Raw genomic sequence first — 23,265 nt, forward strand, 5'->3', positions numbered from 1 at the left:
AAACTCTGTGATACTGTTGTCATTAATATCATTTATCCATATATCATTATCACTCAATACATTGTTTCTTATTATTATTTTGAGCAAATAGTTATCAATTAAGTCATTATTATAAGAATAAGAAAAATTAAATATTTTGTTTACTTTTTTATCTGAAAAAGTTTTATTTCTTCTTGGCTTTTGAAGGATAATTTTGCTTAATATAGAATTCTACATTGGTGGGAATTCTGTGGCAGTCCAGTGGTTAGGATTCTGCACCTTCACTGCTGAGAGCCTGGGTTTGATCCCTGATTGGGGAACTAAGATCCCACAAGCTGCATGGCAGCACAGCCAAAAAAAGAAAAAAAAAAAAAGAATTCTACAGTGGTGATACTTTTCTTTCAATGCATCAACAATTTCATTTCACTCTATTCCTGTTTGCATGTTTTCTCAGGAGGCATTCAGTGTAATTGTTTTCCTTGCTTCTGTATAGGTAAGGTCCTTTTTCTCTAGCTTTTTTCAAGATTTTCTTTATGTCTTTGGGTTTCTGCAGTTTACCCTGTGACCTCAATTCTCTGATGAATCTAAAAAAAGTCATTGACTTTCAATTTGTTCAGAAGATTTCTTGTGAAGATGGGAGTGGTGACTTTCAAGCACTTTATATGTCAGAGCTAAAACCTCTCTTTGCTTATATCACTGTTCTTTAAAAAATTATTTTATTTTTTTAAACTTAGCAAATATTATTATGACATAATAATGCTGTAGGAAATAATATTTGATTTACCACGACCTTATTAGGACTTTCATGTAAACATAGTCATTTAGCATGCCTTAAACATTTACATAATATTTTTCAATATTCAGGTCTCTCCTGTATGGAGAAGGAAGATATAAATAATGAAAATATGCATTTCACTTTATGCAAATCTGATGTCACATAGACTTCATACATTTATATGTACTGTGCATTAATTAAGCCAGGAAAGGAGTTAATTTGAAAATTGTATTGATTCTCAAGAGAGTGCTTAAATATTTAGGGATTATTGATGTCTCATTTCTAGTATATGTTTAAATATTACCAAAATGCTTCACTGAAGGTCCTGTGAATATTTGCAGTAAATGTGAATTCTATGATAGTCTTCTTTTTCAGTAGCCCTTTGGACCTAAATTTTTATTTCTACAGATTACAAACATGGAAAAGAACAATATAAAGAGGAATTAACTCATCACATGCGTGATATAAAATATTTAGATTCTCATCTTAAATATCTTATTAATTATTTATAAAACTTTTTTGGGCCTATTGTTTCTAAGATGAAAAATTTCTGAGAGCATTCAGTAAATGTGTAAATATGTAACATTTTGAAAGCATAGACAAGCAGCTGTAGTAATTCTACATTCAGTGAGAAAAACATAAGCACTTTGAACTTAGAACAAGATAGTCTAGAATGCATTCTATATATAGGATATATTTTTCAAGCATCTATAGCAAATTGTATATGGTAGAAGATTTATGTCACAATATCTAATGTAGCTTTAATATATGTAGAGGAAATGTTTATGACAATTGCATTATAAGTTGGGAAAGGTCAAGGGACATAGAGAGGTAAGATTTTTACATTTACCTCAAACTGGTAAAATGTCAACATCAGTACACTTTGCTAAGTTATGTATTTATAAAGTAAAACCTAAAGCAAAGAATAAAGAATAGCATTACAAATAATACATTCATAAACAGTATAGATAAATCAATTTCAATTTTTGTTAAAGTTCAAATTATTCATATGAAAGCTAGAAAGGGAAAATAGAAAAAAATGAAAAATAAAACAAACAGAAAACAAAAAAGAAAACATCAGACATAAGTTTACACATTTAAAAATTACATTAGGGGGCACCTTCAAGATGGTGGAGGAGTAAGACATGGAGATCAATTTCCTCCCCATAAATACATCAAAACTACATCTACATGTGGAACAACTCCTACAGAACACTTACTGAATGCTGGCAGAAGACCTCAGCCTTCCCAAAAGGCAAGAAACTCACCACATACCTGGGTAGGGCAAAAGAAAAAAGAAAAAACAGAGACAAAAGAATAAGGAGGGAACCTGCACCTTGGGGAGGGAGCTGTGAAGGAGGAAAAATTTCCACACACTAGGAAGCCCCTTCACTGGTGGAGATGGGGGTGGCAGGGGGGAGCTTCAGAGCCACGGAGGAGAGCACAGCAACAGGGGTGCGGAGGGCAAAGCAGAGAGATTCCTGCACAGAGGATCACTGCCGGTGAGCACTTAACAGACTGAGAGGCTTGTCTGCTCACCCGCCGGGGCGGGCAGGGTCTGGGAGCTGAGGCTCGGGCTTCGGAGGTCAGATCCCAGGGAGAGGACTGGTGTTGGCTGCATGAACACAGCCTGAAGGGGGCTAGTGCACCACTGCTAGCTGGAGGAAGTCCAGGAAAAAGTCTGGACCTGCCTAAGAGGCAAGAGACCATTGTTTCCTGGTGCACGAGGAGAGGGGATTCAGAACACCACCTAAACGAGCTCCAGAGATGGGCGTGAGCCACGGCTATCAGCATGGACACCAGAGACAGGAATGAAACACTAAGGCTGCTGCTGCAGCCACCAAGAAGCCTGGGTGGAAGCACAGGTCACTCTCCACACCTGCCCTCCTGGGAGCCTGTGCGGCCCGCCACTGCCAGAGTCCCGTGATCCAGGGACAACTTCCCTGGAAGAACACACGGTGCGCCTCAGGCTGTTGCAACGTCACACTGGCCTCTGCCACCGTAGGCTTGCCCTGTATTCTGTACCCCTCCCTCCTCCCGGCCTGAGTGAGCCAGAGCCCCCTAATCAGCTGCTACTTTAACCCTGTCCTGTCTGAGCATGGGAACAGATGCCCTCAGGCGACCTACATGCAGAAGCAGGGCCAAATCCAAAGCTGAAACCCAGGAGCTGTGTGAACAAAGAAGAGAAAGGGAAATCTCTCCCAGCAGCCTCAGGAACAGCAGATTAAATCTCCACAATCAACTTGATGTACCCCGTATCTCTGGAATACCTGAATAGACAATGAATCATCCCAAAACTGAGGTGGTGGACTGCTGGGAGCAACTGTAGACTTGGGGTTTGCCTTCTTCATATAATTTGTTTCTGGTTTTATGTTTATCTTAGTTTCTTATTTAGAGCTTATTATCAGTGGTAGATTTGTTTATTGATTTTGTTGCTCTCTTCCTTTTTTAAATTTTAAATATGTATATATTTTTTTCTTTTTCTCTTTTTGTGACTGTGTATGTGTATGCTTCATTGTGTGATTTTGTCTGCATAGCTTTGCTTGCCATTTGTCCTAGGGTTCTGACTGTCCAAAATTCTCTAGAAGGAATCATAGTAAAATAACTGAGGCAGAAGAATGGATAAGTGACCTGAAAGATAAAATAGTGGAAATAACTACCACAGAGCAGAATAAAGATAAAAGAATGAAAAGAATTGAGGACAGTCTCAGAGACTTCTGGGGCAACATTAAACACACCAAAATTCGAATTATAGGAGTCCCAGAAGAAGAAGAGACAAAGAAAGGGACTGAGAAAATATCTGAAGAGATTATAGTTGAAACTTCCCTAATATAGGAAAGGAAAGAGTCAATCAAGTTCAGGAAAAACAGAGAGTCCCATACAGGATAAATCCAAGGAGAAACACACCAAGACACATATTAATCAAACTATGAAAATTTTAATAATAAAAAAAAATATTAAAAGCAGAAAGGGAAAAAGAACAAATAACATACAAGGGAATTCCCATAAGCTTAACAACTGATCTTTCAGCAGAAACTCTGCAAGCCAGAAGGGAGTGGCAGGACATATTTAAAGTGATGAAAGGGAAAAACCTACAACCAAGATTACTCTACCCAGCAAGGATCTCATTCAGATTTGATGGAGAAATTAAAACCTTTACAGACAAGCAAAAGCTAAGATAATACAGCACTACCAAGCCAGCTTTACAACAAATGCTAAAGGAACTTCCCTAGGCAGGAAACAAAAGAGAAGGAAAAGACCTACAAACACAAACCCAAGACAATTAGGAAAGTGGTAATAGGAACATACATATTGATAATTACCTTAAATGTAAATGGATTAAATGCTCCAACCAAAAGACATAGACTGGCTGAATGGATACAAAAACAAGACCCGTACATATGCTGTCTAGAAGAGACCCACTTCAGACCTAGGGACACATACAGACTGAAAAAGGGGATGGAAAAAGATATTCCGTGCAAATGGAAATCAAAACAAAGCTGAAGTAGCAATTCTCATATCAGACAAAATAGACTTTAAAATAAAGACTATTACAAGAGACAAAGAGGTACCCTACATAATGATCAAGGGCTCAATCCAAGAAGAAGATATAACAATTGTAAATATTTATGCACCCAACATAGGAGCACCTCAACATGTAAGTCAAATGATAACAGCCATAAAAGGGGTAATCGACAGTAACACAATCATAGTAGGGGAATTTAACACCCCACTTTCACCAATGGACAGATCACCCAAAATGAAAATAAATAAGGAAACATAAGCTTTAAATGACACATTAAAGAAGATGGACTTAATTGATACTTATAGGACACTCCATCCAAAAACAACAGAATACACTTTCTTCTCAAGGGCTCATGGAACATTTTCCAGGATAGATCATATCTTGGGTCACAAATCAAGCCTTGGTAAAATTAAGAACATTGAAATCATATCAAGTATCTTTTCCGACCACAATGCTATGAGACTAGATATCAGTTACAGGAAAAAATCTGTAAAAAACACAAACACATGGAGGCTAAATAATACACAACTAAATATCCAAGAGATCACTGAAGAAATCAAAGAGGAAATCAAAAAATACCTAGAAACAAATGACAATGAAATCACAATGACCCAAAACCTATGGGATGCGGTAAAAGCAGTTCTAAGAGGGAAGTTTAGAGCAATACAGTCCTACTTCAGGAAGCAAGAAACATCTCAAATAAACAACCTAACCTTACATGTAAAGCAATTAGAGAAAGAAGAACAAAAAATCCCCAAAATTAGCAGAAGGAAAGAAATCATAAAGATTAGATCAGAAATAAATGAAAAAGAAATGAAGGAAACATAGCAAAGATCAATAAAACTAAAAGTTGGTTCTTTGAGAAGATAAACAAAATTGATAAACCATTAGCCAGACTCATCAAGAAAAAAAGGGAGAAGACTCAAATCAATAGCATTAGAAATGAAAAAGAAGTAAGAACTGACATGGCAGAAATACAAAGGATCATGAGAGAATACTAGAAGCAACTATATGCCAATAAAATGGACAACCTGGAAGAAATGGACAAATTCTTAGAAAAGCACAACCTTCTGAGTCTGCCCCAGGAATAAATCGGAAATATAAACAAACCAATCACAAGCACCGAAATTGAAACTGTGATTAAAAATATTCCAACAAAAAAAGGCCAGGACCAGATGGCTTCACAGGTGAATTCTATCAAACATTTAGAGAAGAGCTAACACCTATCCTTCTCAAACTTTTCCAAAATATAGCAGAGGGAGGAAAACTCCCAAACTCATCCTATGAGACCACCATCACCCTGATACCAAAACCAGACAAAGATGCCACAAAAAAACTATAGGCCAACATCACTGATGAACATAGGTGCAAAAATCCTCTACAAAGTACTAGCAAACAGAATCCAACAGCACATTAAAAGGATCATACACCATGATCAAGTGGGGTTTATCCCAGGAATGCAAGGATTCTTCAGTATACGCAAATCAATCAATGTGATATACCATATTAACAAATTGAATGATAAAAACCATATGATCATCTCAATAGATGCAGAAAAAGCTTTCAACAAAATTCAGCACCCATTTATGATAAAAACCCTCCAGAAAGTAGGCATAGAGGGAACTTACCTCGACATAATAAAGGCCATGTATGACAAACCCACAGCCAACATCGTTCTCAAAGGTGAAAAACTGAAAACATTTCCACTAAGGCCAGGAGGAAGACAAGTTTGCCCACTCGCACCACTATTATTCAACATAGTTTTGGAAGCTTTAGCCACAGCAGTCAGAGAAGAAAAAGAAATAAATGGAATCCAAAATGGAAAAGAAGAAGTAAAGCTGTCACTGTTTACAGATGACATGATACTATACATAGAGAATCCTAACGGTGCTACCAGAATACTTGAGCTAATCAATGAATTTGGTAAAGTAACAGGATACAAAATTAATGCACAGAAATCTCTTGCATTCCTGTACATTAATGATGAAAAATCTGAATGAGAAATTAAGGAAACACTCCCATTTACCTTTGCAACAAAAATAATAAAATACCTAGGAATAAACCTACCTAAGGAGACAAAAGACCTGTATGCAGAAAACTATAAGACACTGATGAAAGAAATTAAAGATGATACAAACAAATGGAGAGATATACCATGTTCTTGGATTGGAAGAATCAACATTGTGAAAATGACTATACTACCCAAAGCAATCTACAGATTCAATGCAATCCCTATCAAACTACCAATGCCATTTTTCACAGAACTAGAACAAAAAATATCAGAATTTGTGTGGAAACACAAAAGACCCCGAATAGCCAAAGCAATCTTGAGAAAGAAAAATGGAGCTGGAGGAATCAGACTCCCGGACTTCAAACTATACTACAAAGCTAAAGTAATCAAGACAGTATGGTACTGGCACAAAAACAGAAATATAGATCAATGGAACAGGATAGAAAGCCCAGAGATAAAGCCACACACATATGGTCACCTTATCTTCGATAAAGAAGGCAAGAATATACAATGGAGAAAAGACAGCATCTTCAATAAGTGGTGCTGGGAAAACTGGACAGCTGCACATAGAAGAATGAAATTAGAACACTCCCTAACACCATATACAAAAATAAACTCAAAATGGAGTAAAGACCTAAATGTAAGGCCAGACACTTTAAAACTCTCAGAGGAAAACATAGGCAGAACACTCCATGACATTAATCATAGCAAGATCCTTTTTTACCCACCTCCTAAAGAAATGGAAATAAAAACAAAAATAAACAGGTGGGACCTAATGAAACTTAAAAGCTGTTGCACAGCAAAGGAAACTATAAACAAGACGAAAAGACAACCCTCAGAATGGGAGAAAATATTTGCAAATGAAGCAATTGACAAAGGATTAATCTCCAAAATATACAAGTAGCTCATGCAGCTCAATATCAAATAAACAAACAACCCAATCCAAAAATAGGAAGAAGACCTAAATAGACATTTCTCCAGAGAAGATATACAGATTGCCAACAAACACATGAGAGGATGCTCAACATCAGTTATCATTAGAGAAATGCAAATCAAAACTACAATGAGGTATCACCTCACACATGTCAGAATGGCATCATCAAAAAATCTACAAACAATAAATGCTGAAGAGGGTGTGGAGAAAAGGGAACCCTCTTGCACTGTTGGTGGGAATATAAATTGATACAGCCTCTATGGAGAACAGTATGGAGATTCCTCAAAAAACTAAAAATAGAACTACCATACGACCCAGCAATCCCACTACTAGGCATATACCTGAGAAAACCATAATTCGTAAAGGGTTATATGCCACAATGTTCACTGCAACACTATTTACAATAGGCAGGACATGGAAGCAACTTAAGTGTCCATCGACAGAGGAATGGATAAAGAAGATGTGGCACATATATACAATGGAATATTACTCAGCCATAAAAAGAAACAAAATTGAATTATTTGTAGTTAGGTGGATGGACCTAGAGACTGTCATACAGAGTGAAGTAAGTCAGAAAGAGTAAAACAAATGCTGTATGCTAACACATATATATGGAATCTAAAAAAAAAAAAAAAAAAAAAGGGTTCTGAAGAACCTAGGGGCAGGACAGTCATAAAGACACAGACATTGAGAATGAAGTTGACACAGGGAGGTGGAAGGGTAAGCTGGGATGAAGTGAGAGAGTGGCATGGACATATATACACTACCAAATGTAAAATAGATAGCTAGTGGGAAGCAGCGGCATAGCACAGGGAGATCATCTCGGTGCTTTGTGTTCACCTAGAGGGGTGGGATAGGGAGGGTGGGAGGGAGACGCAAGAGGGAGGAGATATGGGGATGTATGTATATGTATAGCTGATTCAGTTTGTTCCACAGCAGAAACTAACACACCATTTTAAAGCAATTATAGTCCAATAAAGATGTTAAAAAATATTACATTAAATGCAAATGGACTAAATAAACCAGTTTAAAAAGTAGTATATGCATACATGGAATAGTACTCATTAATAAAAAGGAGCAAACTATTGATATGCAGAAAACTTACATGGATCTCAAAGACATCATGCTGAGTGAAAAAAACAATTTCAAAATGTCACATATCATTCAATTGATATAACATTTTTAAAATTATCGAGATGGAAAAATGATTAGTGTTTGCCAGGATTTAAGCATGGTAAGGGGTGGGGTGTGTGTGGATGTAACTATAAAGGGATAGCATGGGGGGGTGGTTTTTGCAGTGATGCAATATTGTGTATCTTGATTGTGTTGGTGATTACACAACTCTGTATAAATAAATATGTGCTAAGTCCCATTCCCATTTTTATTAGTTTATTATGTTAGTTACGATGTAACCACTTGGGGAAACCAGGTGAAGTGCACATGAGACCCTCTGTGCTAATTTCATAATTTTCTATGAATATATAATTATTTCAAAATACAGAGTTTTTTTTTAAGAGATGCTCATGCTCTCACCAAGTGACAATGACACTCATTTACTTCAACATGATCTGTGTTCTCATATGTACTCCTTTTTAGTAAGACTTATGGGAAGCTTGGCATTAACCTATAGAATATCTGAGACCCCAGAAATACCATAAGTATTCCAAGAAGAGGGTCCAGGTTTGCATTTGCTGAAAGAAACCTGATTCTACCCAGTTATTCAAAAAACTCCCTAGCTGAGAATAAGAATGAGTAATTGGAGAGTTTGAATATTGGGCTTTAATTTCCTTGACCTCCAATTACAAGGGCAATAGAATTTGATTTAAGATATTAAATCTTTCAGATGTTTATGCCTTTGAAATTGAACTTTCAAAGAGATTTAGTCTCTCAAATGAATTTCTCCCTCAGAATTCAATAATGGTAGGGAATTCATAATCAATTTGGTACTTGTCTAAGGTTGCCGGATCACTCAGTGTTTGTTCAGAGAAGGAGAACCTTATGAGCACTATGGAATAATTGATTTGTTATAGTAATCAGAACTTACACAATTAAGGGAGGAAGAAGGGGAAGTGTGGTCTGGAATGGCGAGTTGGATTATCAGAGAAAAGTCACTAAGCAGCCTTTATTTAAATGCTAAAGCATGTGGACAAGAAAGGCTTACAGAGAAATCTGGGAAGCTAGGCATAGCCACCTGCCAGAGTGGGATCACGAAGGCAAGTAGGTGATTAGGTCTATGGAAGGCTGCTGTCTGTGTCTGTAGGTGGGCCTGGGGTTGTTGGTCATCAGGACGAAGGGTTAAATATAAGGCAGGGAAATGAGGACTGCCATGAACCTGATGGCGCTTCTGCATCTTTCTGTGACCTTGGGGTAGATTGAGGGCAGGCACCAACCCACTGGCTACATCTGCATCTGTCTCTCTCTGCTTCTAATCACTAGGACCTCAAGAGAAGATAGATGATGCTTTACTTCCACTCTCCAAATATAGATTTCTCTTTTGGCCAATTCTGATTTGGAATCACAGAGGGGAAGGAGTTCTGGGAAACCGAATTCTACGTTAGCTGAGTTGACACAGTCCAAAACCACCACAGTTAACTGTTTAAAATCAGATTGTTTTCATGCTGACTTTTAATGTCTTAGCTGAAACACTGATGTAATATGTTTGAAAAAGAAAAGGTGGATATAATTTGAGAGAAGAAATAAAATTGGAAGTAAAAGTTTCAGACTTGTATAAAGTGTTCTTGGGATTGATTTAATAAGCATACTGTTTTGATGTATTTTTCTGTCTTTTAGAGACACAATCCATCTTGTCCATCAATACTCCTTGAGGAATGTACTACATAGCAGCAGTTTGTATGGACGGAAAGACCTCCTAAGAGTCTGAAGAAGACTCATCAGCTACCCCAGTATACAACAACAATATTTCTGTTTGATTATAGGCTCAATGTTTTATGGAGATAGGTTAATAGAGAATGAGTTTTGGAATACAGGGAGAGACGGAAATTATTCTTGACACCCGATGTTACTAGATAAATGTAGGTGTATCTGCTAGTATGATATTCGTGGCCTCCACCAATTTCTTAGCACACTGGTTTCTAGGGAAGGAGAAATAATTACATGTTTGATGTATTTGGATAATGATTTGGACATGTGCACAACCACGCCATCATAATTTTCTTAGGAAACAGTTGTCCACGGGAGACATGATTTTATTCTGTGGAAACCTGTTGTTTTACAGGCCACCTGTCCCTGGACCAATCTAACTCTGATGTTCAGGAACAGAAGAAAAACATGCCTTATGATAATATTTTGTTAACCTTCTGCCTGGGTCCTTATTTCTATCCGTTGCTTCAGAAACTGGGTGGGAAACATTGATGTGATTTACTAGCCCTCTTAATCACTGTTAAATTGTTAAAATTTCTGTTACTTAAAGGCAAAATCCATCCTAAATAAAAGAGCATTTTTCCTTTGGGAAAAGTGCCATCTCATTGTCTCCTGCTCACGGGAGAACATGTGACTTATTCAAATATTGGAGCAGTATTCATTGTTCTTATATATATTAGTAAGGCTATTTGCTAGGCTGCTGTAACAAGAACCTCCACAATATGCTGCTTTTAACAGGACAAATTATTTCACCCTGAGCATAAGAAATAGGACAGATGATCCAGGGCCGATATTCAAAACCTGTGGTTTCCAGATTTCTTCCTTTGCATCCTTAGGCTTTACGTTATATCACAGGTGTCTTACTTCTGCATTCCAGCCCACGTTTGGAGTGAACAGATGGGAGGGGGAAGAGAAAAGCTCATTCTTTTCAATAAAAAGACAAAACCCAACATTAGTCAGATCTTTTGCCCAAAAGCTAATCACGTCGCCCCATTGCTGAAAGAGAGGCTTTGCCAGAGCAGTCATTTTCTCAGCCTTACTTATGTACGTATGTATGTATGTATTATTGTATAAGAAGAAGGGGATTGGTACTGAGCAAGAATTAGTAATCTCTACCACAATGCCTGGCCTAGATTTCTTGTAACATGTTATTTGGTTCTGAAAGGGTCCGTGTTTTTTCTCCTCTGTTCTGTAAGTGACTGGGAAACTGGGTTGGAGCCCATGCTGTACTTTCTGGTTACTGGCCAAAGAACATATCTCTTCGCATCCAACTCTTGCTTTTTTATGTCTGGCAGAATGTGTGGCAGACTGCAATGCTCTATGCGCATACATTTTAGTTCATTACCAGCTCTAATCAGTTCATTAGTTGGCGCTAACATCAAATTTGGGAATGGGTACACTTGTTGATTTCAGTTCCAAGCTTTGGTCTTCGATCCAGTTATAAAAGAAAGATATCTGTGTCTTACTGCTCAACTTTTATGTCTATTTTCTGAATTTGCTCAGAGAAGTGAGGGAAGAGAAATGAATACTTAAATGCCATTCCAACATATATTCATTTATTTGATCCTGAGAACAGCACAGTGAATTAGGTGAGGCAGTATTGTTTTTTCTAAGTAAATGTGAGGAAATTAACATCAGGAGAGTTCATTTTAAGGAGAGAATATTTTAGAACTTACATAAAATCAAAAGGTACACACTCTGGGAAATGTTACTGCAGCTTTGATTAATTGCTTATTTGCTGGAAAGATAACTGGAAATATTTTAAAGCATAATACCTTATGTATGAGGGTGAATAAAAATGGTTAGTGATGGGGCAAGAAAAGAACATGGCTTTGAAGTAAGACTCTTGGCTTTGACTCAGATCATCCACTTCTTACTTATCTAACTAACTATATATGGATATATACGAAAAACAGAACTTCTGTTTTCTAGTCTAAATGGGTCTGATGATATTGCTTCATAAGATTATTGGGAAGATTATGTAAGAGGTACTATGAAAACACCTACCTCGGTATTTAACATATCACAACACTTAATGAAATTTAATGTCATCCCAATAACATAAACCCAAAGCAGATTTGAATAAATTAAGACTGCGTTTGCTGTATTTCATTACATACAACCCTTGGTTTTAAAGTTTTAAATTATGGACATATATCATAACAATATTTTTTCCAATTGCTTCCAAGCAGTAGAAATTCAATAAATATTCAATATTCATTTGATGAAGGAGTCGAGTATCTTACATCAAAGGCTAAAAAGTATAAACTTAGTGACATAAATAATTTGAAGGCATTATTACATTAATTTGAGAGAAATTCTTGATATGTATGTTTTGACATTGATATAAAAACGAAAATCACAATTTTTAGAAAATTTCTCTTGAAGTCGTTGTTGAAAATAGATATTGGATATCTGATGAGTTTAGTAGTTCTTATATCTTTACATTCAAGTTGACAAAGATAATGTTACTATATTGGTGAGTCGACTTTAAATAATTAGAGCTTGATGTTCTCTGAGATTCCTTCCAGGGTTAAAATAACCCCTATTTTCTTATAATCTTGCTGCAAAGATTTTTAATGGAAGTTTTTTATTCCCCCCTCTCTTTTCTCAAACAAGAGCAATCAAAAACATTCAGTACTGTGCACAAAATCATTCCCATTTGACGTTGAAAGAAATGATCCCATGAAGATGATTATCCCTTACAAAAACATTTCATTTTACAGTCCGTGATAGATCTATTGTCTTTCTACTCTTCAGTTCCACCCTTGTCCAACTTCTAAGATTCTGTAGCTCCTTTGTTTTCTTCGACATAAATCCAAATATTCAATATTATTCTTTGCTCAAGAAGATGTTATAGTAAACATATTTCATGTTGTACCAGAAAATATTTCTTTTATGTATTATTAAAAAACTGGTCGATAAGGAAATCTAGGGAAAGGAATATATCGATGCAATGCAGATTTCTGGTAACGAAATATTTTTTTTTCAAAATGTTATGTTTGTTTAAGTATTTTATAAGATTAACTTTGGGTGAACAAACAGAAGGAGAGGAGATCAGTTGCATAACCATCAGTGACAGGAGGAAATGAGACTGGAGAGGGAGGGGGACAGTTAAAAGGAAACCAAGGCAGCAAAAAATAGTTAAGTTACAAGCCTGGCAAAATAAGAAAGAAAGTTTCTTTGGTAGAAAGGAGCCTAACTTACACCTTCTTAGAGAAATGAAGAGAAAACGAAGGTGCAGAGATCGAACTGAACTATGTGGTAATGAAAGATAGTGGCCAACTCAAACAGAAGTTGGTAGGAGGAAAACAAGAATTATACATTGTACAACTGTGTAATATGCAAAATTATTATATTACACTATATTGTGTAAGAATACATGCTATTACACTGAAGGTGTATTCAGCTGAATCACCAGTATGGTCCAATTTGATGAGCATAGTTTTGTAAAACTATTGTGACACTTGGATCAGTTAGAAATTAGAAATAAAATGTAATGAAGACATTTGATGTATAAAATGTGATTGGATTGAATAGAATGATATAAATGCACTGTGAATTCGTGGAAAAGAAAGGTACTGAGAAGAAGGCACAAAAGAAAAAAGTCTAGAAATAATCTCTAGGTAAGTGTAAGTGCATCCGTGTTAAACAACACTTCAAAGGGCAGAAGTTGGTCCTTGGGGAAAATACATTCTGTTCAGTCTTTGTTAAAAGGAGAAAGTGGGTGTGTGGAAACAAGAGTGGAATAGCTTCAACTGGAACAAATGTTGTACCTATTTCAAAAGAAGAACATGTCCAATGTAAGAAACAATCAAATGCCTCTGTGGTTAGAAGCTTTGGGAAAGATTTCTTACAGGTTTATCACTAGTATGTCCACAATAAATCTTACTAATATTGCCCTCTCTTTGAGGGGTTATGTAACCATCGTTCTCACTGGCACCATAAATACTGCTTTTTGTTCAGAAAGGTGTATGCTTTTACTGCTACTGATAATCTGAGGCAGATTATCACCTATGCATCAACTGCATCAACTGTCCATTTTTGAGTAACTTCTAAGTGCCAGGCCTTGTGTCATCATTGAACTATAAAGATGAAGAAACAATGTCCTCATTCTGAAGATATTGACCGTTAATACTCAGGCTGACAAACACATATGAAATAATATATAATCCTTGATTAGAGATTAGCAACTAATTCTGCCCAGGGGATGCCAGGTAGATACCAGCCGACTTTGCACTTGACCTGAGACTTGAAGGATAAATACTCACTATCTCAAATAAAGAGTTTTATTTTTTGCCATGACATGAATGGTAGAAATCTTGCTAAGGACTTACGGACCTATTGATTATAGACTAAGAGTGAATCACACAACGTCTTTTAAAATTAATTAATTTATTTTTGGCTGCATTGGGTCTTCGTTGCTGCGCGTGGGCTTTCTCTAGTTGCAGCGAGCAGGGGCTACTCTTTGTTGCTGTGCACGGGCTTCTCATTGCAGTGGATTCTCTTGTTGCAGAGCATGGGCTCTAGGCATGCGGGCTTCAGTAGTGGTGGCACGTGGGCTCAGTTGCTCCACGACATGTGATATCTTCCTGGACCAGGGCTTGAACCCATGTCACCTGCATTGGCAGGCGGATTCTTAACCAATGCACCACCAGCGAAGTCCCGCACTTTTTATTGAGTATTGGATTTCTAAATAACTTGAGAATATTAATTTTGAAACTACATAACAGGATGCAGAATATTATTATAAAATGACACTGCAATGGAGTATCTCTGTGACACATTTGTATTATGTTTCCTCTGTTGTGAGTCAAGTGTATCCAGATATGTAGTATTAGCTTTACCAGGGAGAAACCCTTCAGAGTTCCACATTCCATGACTGAATTTTGCCCATCCACGTGATTGGAGTAGGCTGGACTGTAGCAAGGTCTTGTATTGACCCTGTTATTTGTCTTAAATAAATACTGAATTCTGTACTAGATGACCAACCTGAAGACTCCACTGAAAAGAATACATCATGTAGCATATTGCTTTGGTTTTAGGAGACACCTATGCTACTATACTATACTACACTACACTACACTACACTACACTACACTACACTACACTATACTATACTATACCATACTATACTATACCATATCATACCGTACATACTATTCCATACCATACCATACTATACTATATTGAATGTGACAATTACTTTTTATAAACATACTATTAAAATGAACTAATAAAATTGGGTTTTGGTTTTTATCTATAAATTAAATTTTCAGGAGAGCTGAAGAACATACTATTAAATTCATGACCACAACACACATATATACACACACATACATACATACATGCAGGCATGCTCACACCATTGAAGTAGGAAGAATTGCAAATTGGCAAGAACAGAGTTGTCTCTTCATTTTGTTTGAAAAAAATAGCAGTACTGCAAATTTAATTTGAAATATTGAAAATATGATTTGAAATTTATCTTCCCAGGCTTACATGAACATTCACTATGACTCAGCACAGTTTTTATGCCTTTATGGATAAGTAGAAGCTTTTGAGATTTAAGTGAAATGATTTAAGAATTCAAATGTGTGTGTATGTGTGCATGTGTTTCAAGCAGGGTATCATTTCAAAGGCAAAAAATAAAAGACCGCATACTATATGATTCCATTCACATGAAATGCCCCCAAATGGCAAACCTTTGGAGACAGAAACTAGATTAGTGGTTGTCTGAGGCTGGGGTGGGGATGGGAATTAACATCAGATGGCCATGAGGGATTATGTTAGTGTGATGAAATTCTCTAAAACCGTATTATGGGGATGATTGCACAAATTGGTGAACTTACTAAAACTTGTTGAATTGTGTACGTAACAGGTAAATTTTATTATATGGATGAATTTTATGATAAATTATATTTCAAAATATTATTTTAAAAAGAAAATGGAATATAATATATTTCAAATAAACATGGAGACAAAATTAATATTTCAATAAATTAGTGTTTAATTATTTTACCTTATGAATAGCTTCTTATAACTTTTAAGAGTAATATGTTTTCCCAGGTGATATTTCAATAAAATGACTTAGAGTCCTTTATAGTTTAACATTGTTATAATGAAATTATTATAACTTTTCACTCATGTTTCACATTCATGTGTATATTCATATTTCATAATCATAAATCCTACTATTTTAACAATAGCAAAATATTCCATCAATTGAACACACCACAGTTAACCAACCCTCTATTGATAAATATTAGGCTGTTTACACAAATAAACCCTTTAATTAGGACATTGTTACATATGTTTATTTGGACGTTATAAATATATCTTTGATATATTTCCCATAGGTTAACATATGGAGCATGTTTATATTCTTTGTCTCAAAATTTTTAATTCTCTGCCTACATATAGGATGAAGTACTTACTGTGGATACCCTCTACTGTTGAATATGTTGAATTGTTTCCCACTTTTTCTCTCTTTTAAATTTGGAAGTTGCTGGCAGCCCGGGTGTGCAAAGTTGGGACTTGTCAGCTGTGGCTTCCTATTAGCCTAAGAAGGTAGGGCCTTGTCATTAGGTTAGAGGAACCTGATTCTAAAAAGAGGAAGCGTTTTGTGGAGTACAGATAGCTAAGCTAGCATTACTTGTTCTAGCACAGCAGTATACTCAATGTCATTACATAAGCATCATCTGTTTTTGTTTTGATTTTTGCTTTTTAGTCATGAAGGTCCCCAATTAACTTCAGTTGGATATAAACTTCAAGCTGCACCTTAGTGGGATAAGAGAGGAAGATCTTACTTCTGCAACTGCTTTGTTGGCACACTTTACAATCCTCTTTTGTTTTGGCTCCACCCTTAGCCCCTCTGATGGCTTCTGCACTGCTGACTCAGCATCTGGGACTTCCCTGGCACATGTGTGTAGATGTCAATGTAGATACAACATATCCATATATACATACACACAGTGTTCTGAAAGAAACACAAGCTCCTTTTATTTACCAATATGGTCTAGCAATAAATCACATACAAATATACATCATATTACATTTAAAAGGCTCATGATCTTCTAATAGTATAGCTGTTTCTTGATTTGATGATGGACCTTTATGTCAGGGGTTCTCAACCTTAGCTGCAAAGTAAAGTCACTCTGGGAACATTTTAAAATCTCAGTACCCAGTGTCCAGTAAAGACCAATTAAATCATCATTTATGGTAGAGGGAAGGCATACCCAAGGATCGTTATATTTTTAAAGTTCTTCAGATGCACAGCCAAGAATGGAAATTTAGATGTTCCCATTTTTTGGCCATAAATAATAATGAAATGATCATCCTAATTCTATTAGTTTTGAAAAATTATTCGAGGTATTTTTCATAATAGATACCTAGTTATGAAATTTCTGCACTACTTGGTATGCCTTATCTAAATGTCTGTATCTATTGCTAAATTGCCTTTTGAAAATTTGTCAATTAAACAATATGTGACAGTATACCATATCTCTTCACATAATGGTCAGAACTAGATATTATGAGTAAATTTAGAGGCAAGATTTTTCAAAATTTACTGTAAAAGCATTACTATAGTTCTAATACATGAATGCAAAAATCAATGTGATAAAGAATCCCAATATGAGAATTTATTTCTTTATACCTATTTTTTCATAATTAAGTAGAATAAAAGAGAGACCAGAGAATCCCACATAGAACTTTTGAGTGCCACAGTCCTAAGGTAGCACACATTTACAGTTCTGCTCACATTTAGAACCTACTGAAGGGGCAGCAAAGCACAATTAATATCCTGTACTTCGTATGTCCTGTAGAGAAGCAGACGTTGGTGTTGGTGACTACTTGTGATGTCTTCCACAATCTACCTTATTGGTAACAAATATTTGATGAACTCTTCTTTCAACCCAGAATATATTCAGCTCTCCTTATGGAATTTAATACAAAATTAGAATATATTCATCTTAATGAGCTCAAAATCTAGGATGTCTACGTGATAAGCACCGGTTTTTACATTAGATTTGTATGTGACGTCTTTCGATCCAGAGATCCATGAACTTACAAAAAGAAGTTACCCATCCTTCTCATAATCAATAATAGTCAATACACAAGTATGCGATAAGGAAAAGGTAAACTCCATTGTCTGTGAACTTTCTTCTTCTAATAATTCTTAGCCATATAGGAAGAGACTTGACCCTATTTTAGGGGCTGTGTAGATTTCTCATCCCTATTCTACTCATAGAAGTTTGAGAGCTCAAAGAGGATATTTTTAAACATTTTATTGTGAAAAATTTCTTACTGAGAGTAAATTTGAAATAATTTTCCAGTGAACTTCTGCATATCCACTATCTATATTCTATTATTAACATTTCACTGTTCATGTATTATCATATACTCACCAACTATCATCCATCCTACATCCATTAATTAATCATATTTTAATGCATATAAAAGTAAATTATGAGTATCAACATATTTCCCCCTAAATACCTTAGCATGTGCATCATTAACTTGAGCTCAAAAATTGTTCATATTTTTTATCATAAATTTTACGTACAATAAAATGCAAAACATTAATTGTTCATTTGCCGAGTTTTGACCGGTGCGTTTATCTGTATAACTCAAACTCCTGTCAAATTATAGAATATTACCGTCACTCGAGAAGGTTTCCTTCTGTTTTTTTCTTAGTCAATCCCTGCCCCATACTTCAGAGGCAACTAATGTTCAGATTTTCTCCACCATAGACAAATTTTATGTGTTCTAGAATTTTACATAAATTACCATAAGTAATCATCCAGCAGTCTTTTTCTACAACTTTCTAAACTCAGCATAATGCTTTTAAGCTTCATTCAAGCCATTGCATGCATCAGTAGTGTGTTTCCTTTTGTTGCTGAGTAACACTCCATTATCTGAATATATGTAATTTGTTTTTCCATTCTTCTGTTAATGGACTTCTGCCTGATTTTCCTTCTTTTCCATTTTTGGTGATTATGAATTAACTGCTATGCATATTCTTATACAAGTCTTCTGTGAATATGTTTTCATTCCCCTTGGATAAATATCTAGGAATACAATTTCTAATCATGAAATAGGTATTTTTTTCTGTTTTATTTTTTGATTTTCTTAGATAGGAAGTTAATTGTACTTTTTTTCAAAGTGGTTGTAGCAATTTACATTCCAGCCAATCCTATATGAGATTTATGGTGACATCACTTCCTCAACAACATTGGCGTTGCCAGTCTCTTTAATTTTAGCTGTCAGGGGTTTGTATTACGGTAACAAGGGTAATGTCAAGTCTTGATCACAGGACATTTTGTCCAGGCTCAAAGTTTTTTGTTTGTTTATTAAATTTTTTATTAGGACAATGTTCTTGATAATGTAGTAGTCTGTTTCTATTCTATTGGCTTCTAGTCTGTTCTATATTCCAGTAGTCCTCCCCATAGTTTACTTAATGAAATAATTTTCATATCAGCAATAATTATTTGCTTTATCACCCTTACACCTTTCTCTTTGTACTTAAAGACATACCACTCATCTGATCTTTGCCCTGAGTCATTTTATTGAAATGAAATAATTTACTTAGTGCCAGCCTTATTTTGATATTATCTAATGCAATATAAACAGTAGTTACATTTAATTGGGATTCTATTGCTTAAAGTTTTCTCAGTCACACTTAAAACTATCTTAGTTCTGTGAAAGTTTTCTTCAACACTTCAATTTTCTGGACTCTATTCCTTTTTATTTCTTCCAAAGATACTGTTAAATGTATACTATTAAAGTCCTATTATCCAATGTCTTCCTTTAAAGTCATGTGTGATAACGTGAAATGCCACAAGAATTTAGTCAAATGATTTGTTACTGTATAACTTAGGTCAATATTTGTCTAGCCTCTGTTATCACTTTTGCCCCCAAACAATTGATTTGTTGCTCCTGTGATAGTCCTGTATAGGCTGGGGGGCTCTGCTCCATTGACATATGTGGCAACGTTGCCTTGCCTGAGAGAGGATATAACTGGATGTGAAGCCTCCTCAGCCACCCAGTAAAAGAAAAGAGCAACTGAAAGATGAAAAATGTTGAAAACCATGGATTTGGTGATCTAATGGGTGTTCTACGGTTACCATCATAAGTGATCAGTAAACAATATTTCCAGGTACTTACATAGGACCTTGTATATAATAGGCACTCAGGTGTTCCACTGGGTTAAAGTTATTACCTTGGTAATAGAAATCAAAACAATAATTTCCCTACTGATTTCATATAACTGACCTCTAATTGTATATGTTTAATGTGTGCAAGTATTTTAGCAAAGTACAATTATTCAATGACAAAAGGACATGAATAATCATTACTCTAAGCCAAAGTCAAATTTATCCAACTTTCGAAAGTACCATCATCCTGAAAGGTATATTTTTTAAAATGATTAAGACAGTTTCACAGAAGCTCAAGAAATTAGATTAAATGTCATTTTCAGTATATAAACCCTTATATCAATCACATATGTAGAAATGAGAGGGGTTTTGAAATGTACCAAACTTTAACTTAGTATAAAATCAGTTACCTCTGCTTTTTAGACACATAACAGCTAAAGTGAAGTTGCTTGAAGCCTAAGAAATTGACAAAACGTTAATGAAGCCTTCAGCATTCACAGCTTGTCTTTCATGAACTGAAATCAGGCTTATTCGGGAATGTATTAAGGTCATTAGCAAGATGGCTTCTATTTGTTGCTGGAAATATTACTTTTTATCTGTGTGTGAACTGCTTTTGAATCTGTAAGAACCATGCATTGATCATGTCTCTTGTCATCTGATGGGATGTCTTAGTAGGAGTTTTGGTTAATCTTTCATTTTAGGTATGAGTGTATATTTTTCATTGCCCCAACCCATTTTGATTTATTCACTTTTGGTCAAAGGAAAAATGACACATTCTGATCCAAAAGGTCATCAGTAATAATAGTTTACCAAGATTTGGGGGCTGAATATAATCTATGGGGTGCTGATGTTTGGAAAGGTGTGTATGTAAAAATAGTGCCCACACAATAATAATCCATCTTTAAATATGAAAATCTGGTGAACTGTGCTCAATTTTATTTGAGAATCTAAAGATCTGAAGAGGGTCCCCCCCAGCCAAAAAATAAATAAAATAAACTGTAAGTGGATATGCCCTAGAAAGAACTGAAGCTCAACTTGGAATCAAATAATTCATGAAACTGGCCAACAGCACAATAAATTCCAGAAACAGACCTATACCTACCTGGACACTAGAGTTATGACAAAAGTGTCACTGAAGAGATGAGAAAATAATGACTTTTAAATAAATGTGTCAGATGGATATGTTTGTGGAAAAATTAACACTCAACCTGACCTCACACCATATGCAAAAGTAAATTTCAGTCGAATTGTAGATTTAAATTTAGGTAAAATAATAAAGTTTCCAGAAGAAAGTGTAGAGAATTCCTCCATGATTTCATTGTTTGGAAATTCAGGTTACAAGAGTTATTATTTTAAAAATTTATTGATTGGATACATTAAAATTAACAACATCTGCTTATCCAAAGATACAAAAAAAATGAGGAAAAGAGAAAGCCAGTGGGGAAAAGTCCAACATATATAAGTGGCGAGGTACACACATATATAAACATAAATATGTATTCATACATATATCACGTCCAACTAAGTAAGAAAAATGTGTGTGTATGGCTAATAAGCATTAAAAAAAAACTGTTTAATGTCCTTAAAATCCAAAGAAAAACAAAACAAATTATAGGGAGTTATCAGTTATTATTTTCCTGACACCCTGATGGCAAAAGGAAAAAGACAGCTTGTGCCAAGCTTTATAATATGCAGTGATCAGCACTTAACTGCATACCTGAGGGGGACCCTCTGCTGTTCTCTGGAGCTCTGTCTCTGTGCAGCCTCTCCCCAGCACGCTGTCCTGTAAGCTCTGGCGGTTTCTCAGTTTAATTTCTTGGTTTCTCAGTTTAATCTCCTCAACTCAGAGAGTCCTTTGGCTCCCCTCTCCCAACTGGGAGTCCTGGAGCTTCTCTCAAAGCAGTGAGCCTGGGACTTCCTTGGTGGCACTGTGGTTAAGAACCGCCTGTCAAAGCAGGGGACACGGGTTAGATCCCTGGTCCGGGAAGATCTCACATGCCGCGGAGCAACTAAGCCCGTACGCCACAACTACTGAGCCCACGTGCTGCAACTACTGAAGCCCGATCGCCTAGAGCTGGTGCTCCACAGCAAGAGAAGGCACTGCAATGAGATGCCCACGCACCGCAACTAGAGAAAGCCTGCACGCAGCAACGAAGATCCAATGCAGCCAAAAAAAAAAAAAAAAAAAAAAAAAAAGCAGTGCAAAGGGAAGGCTCACCTCATGCACTTCCCATGTCTCTGAGATCACATCACATCCTTCCCTGCCCTTTGATGTCTCAAAAGCATTGTTCAATTCATTGTTTGATATATTTTGTCTTTTTGTTGTTGTTGTTTCTGACAGTAGAGTACATCTGGTCTACGTTGCTCCATCTTCCCCAGAAGTAAATGCAGTATCACTGATTTTTAAACTGTTTTGCCCAGCATGGTTGAAATCAGAGATCTGCTCCTGCAAACTAGTGAAAAACACTACCTGGTTTTCCATTTATTTAAAGACATATTTATTATGTCTTTTATTGCTTTCTGAAATCTGACACCTTTAGCTTTTAGGTGTATATATATAATTTTAGGTATATATACATATAATTTAGGTATAGATATATAGATATATATAATTGTTCATCAATTTCCCCATTGCTGGTACCTGGCTCATGACAATAAATATTTACCAAAGAAATTCCAATTTAGCCACCTGGACTATCACAACCCCCTGAAGTATACCTAGTTCAACTCTCAAAGCTATTATAAAGATTCATATTGTTCCCTGAAAATTTAACTTGCTTCCACACCTCGTGTATTGCAAAAAGTGCTGAAAAATTCTCTTAGTAGTTGATTCAATGTTTCTCTACGTGTGGAAATTTCACATTCCACATTTTTATAATAAAACTTACCAGATAAAGAAGATGGGACTTGTTTCAGTGAACCGGAAGTGGAGGTATTTTTTCTGATCACCATCTTTTTCTAACATTCGCAGTTCCTGCTTTGCTATGTGATAAGTGCATGTGTTCT

At 35.8% G+C, this 23,265-nt stretch overlaps 1 long non-coding RNA gene across 1 annotated transcript in view; it reads left to right on the top strand.

Annotated features, from left to right (window-relative positions):
- LOC137761635 (uncharacterized) overlaps positions 1-11,625 on the top strand; it is a 34,979-nt gene extending 23,354 nt beyond the window's left edge. Inside the window, exon 3 of the long non-coding RNA XR_011073439.1 lies at positions 10,016-11,625. This is a non-coding gene — a long non-coding RNA (uncharacterized lncRNA). The remainder of the gene's footprint in view (positions 1-10,015) is intronic.
- The last annotated feature ends 11,640 nt before the right edge of the window (positions 11,626-23,265 follow it).

This window comes from Eschrichtius robustus, chromosome 3, assembly GCF_028021215.1.
Source record: "Eschrichtius robustus isolate mEscRob2 chromosome 3, mEscRob2.pri, whole genome shotgun sequence".
Lineage (NCBI taxonomy): Eukaryota > Metazoa > Chordata > Mammalia > Artiodactyla > Eschrichtiidae > Eschrichtius > Eschrichtius robustus.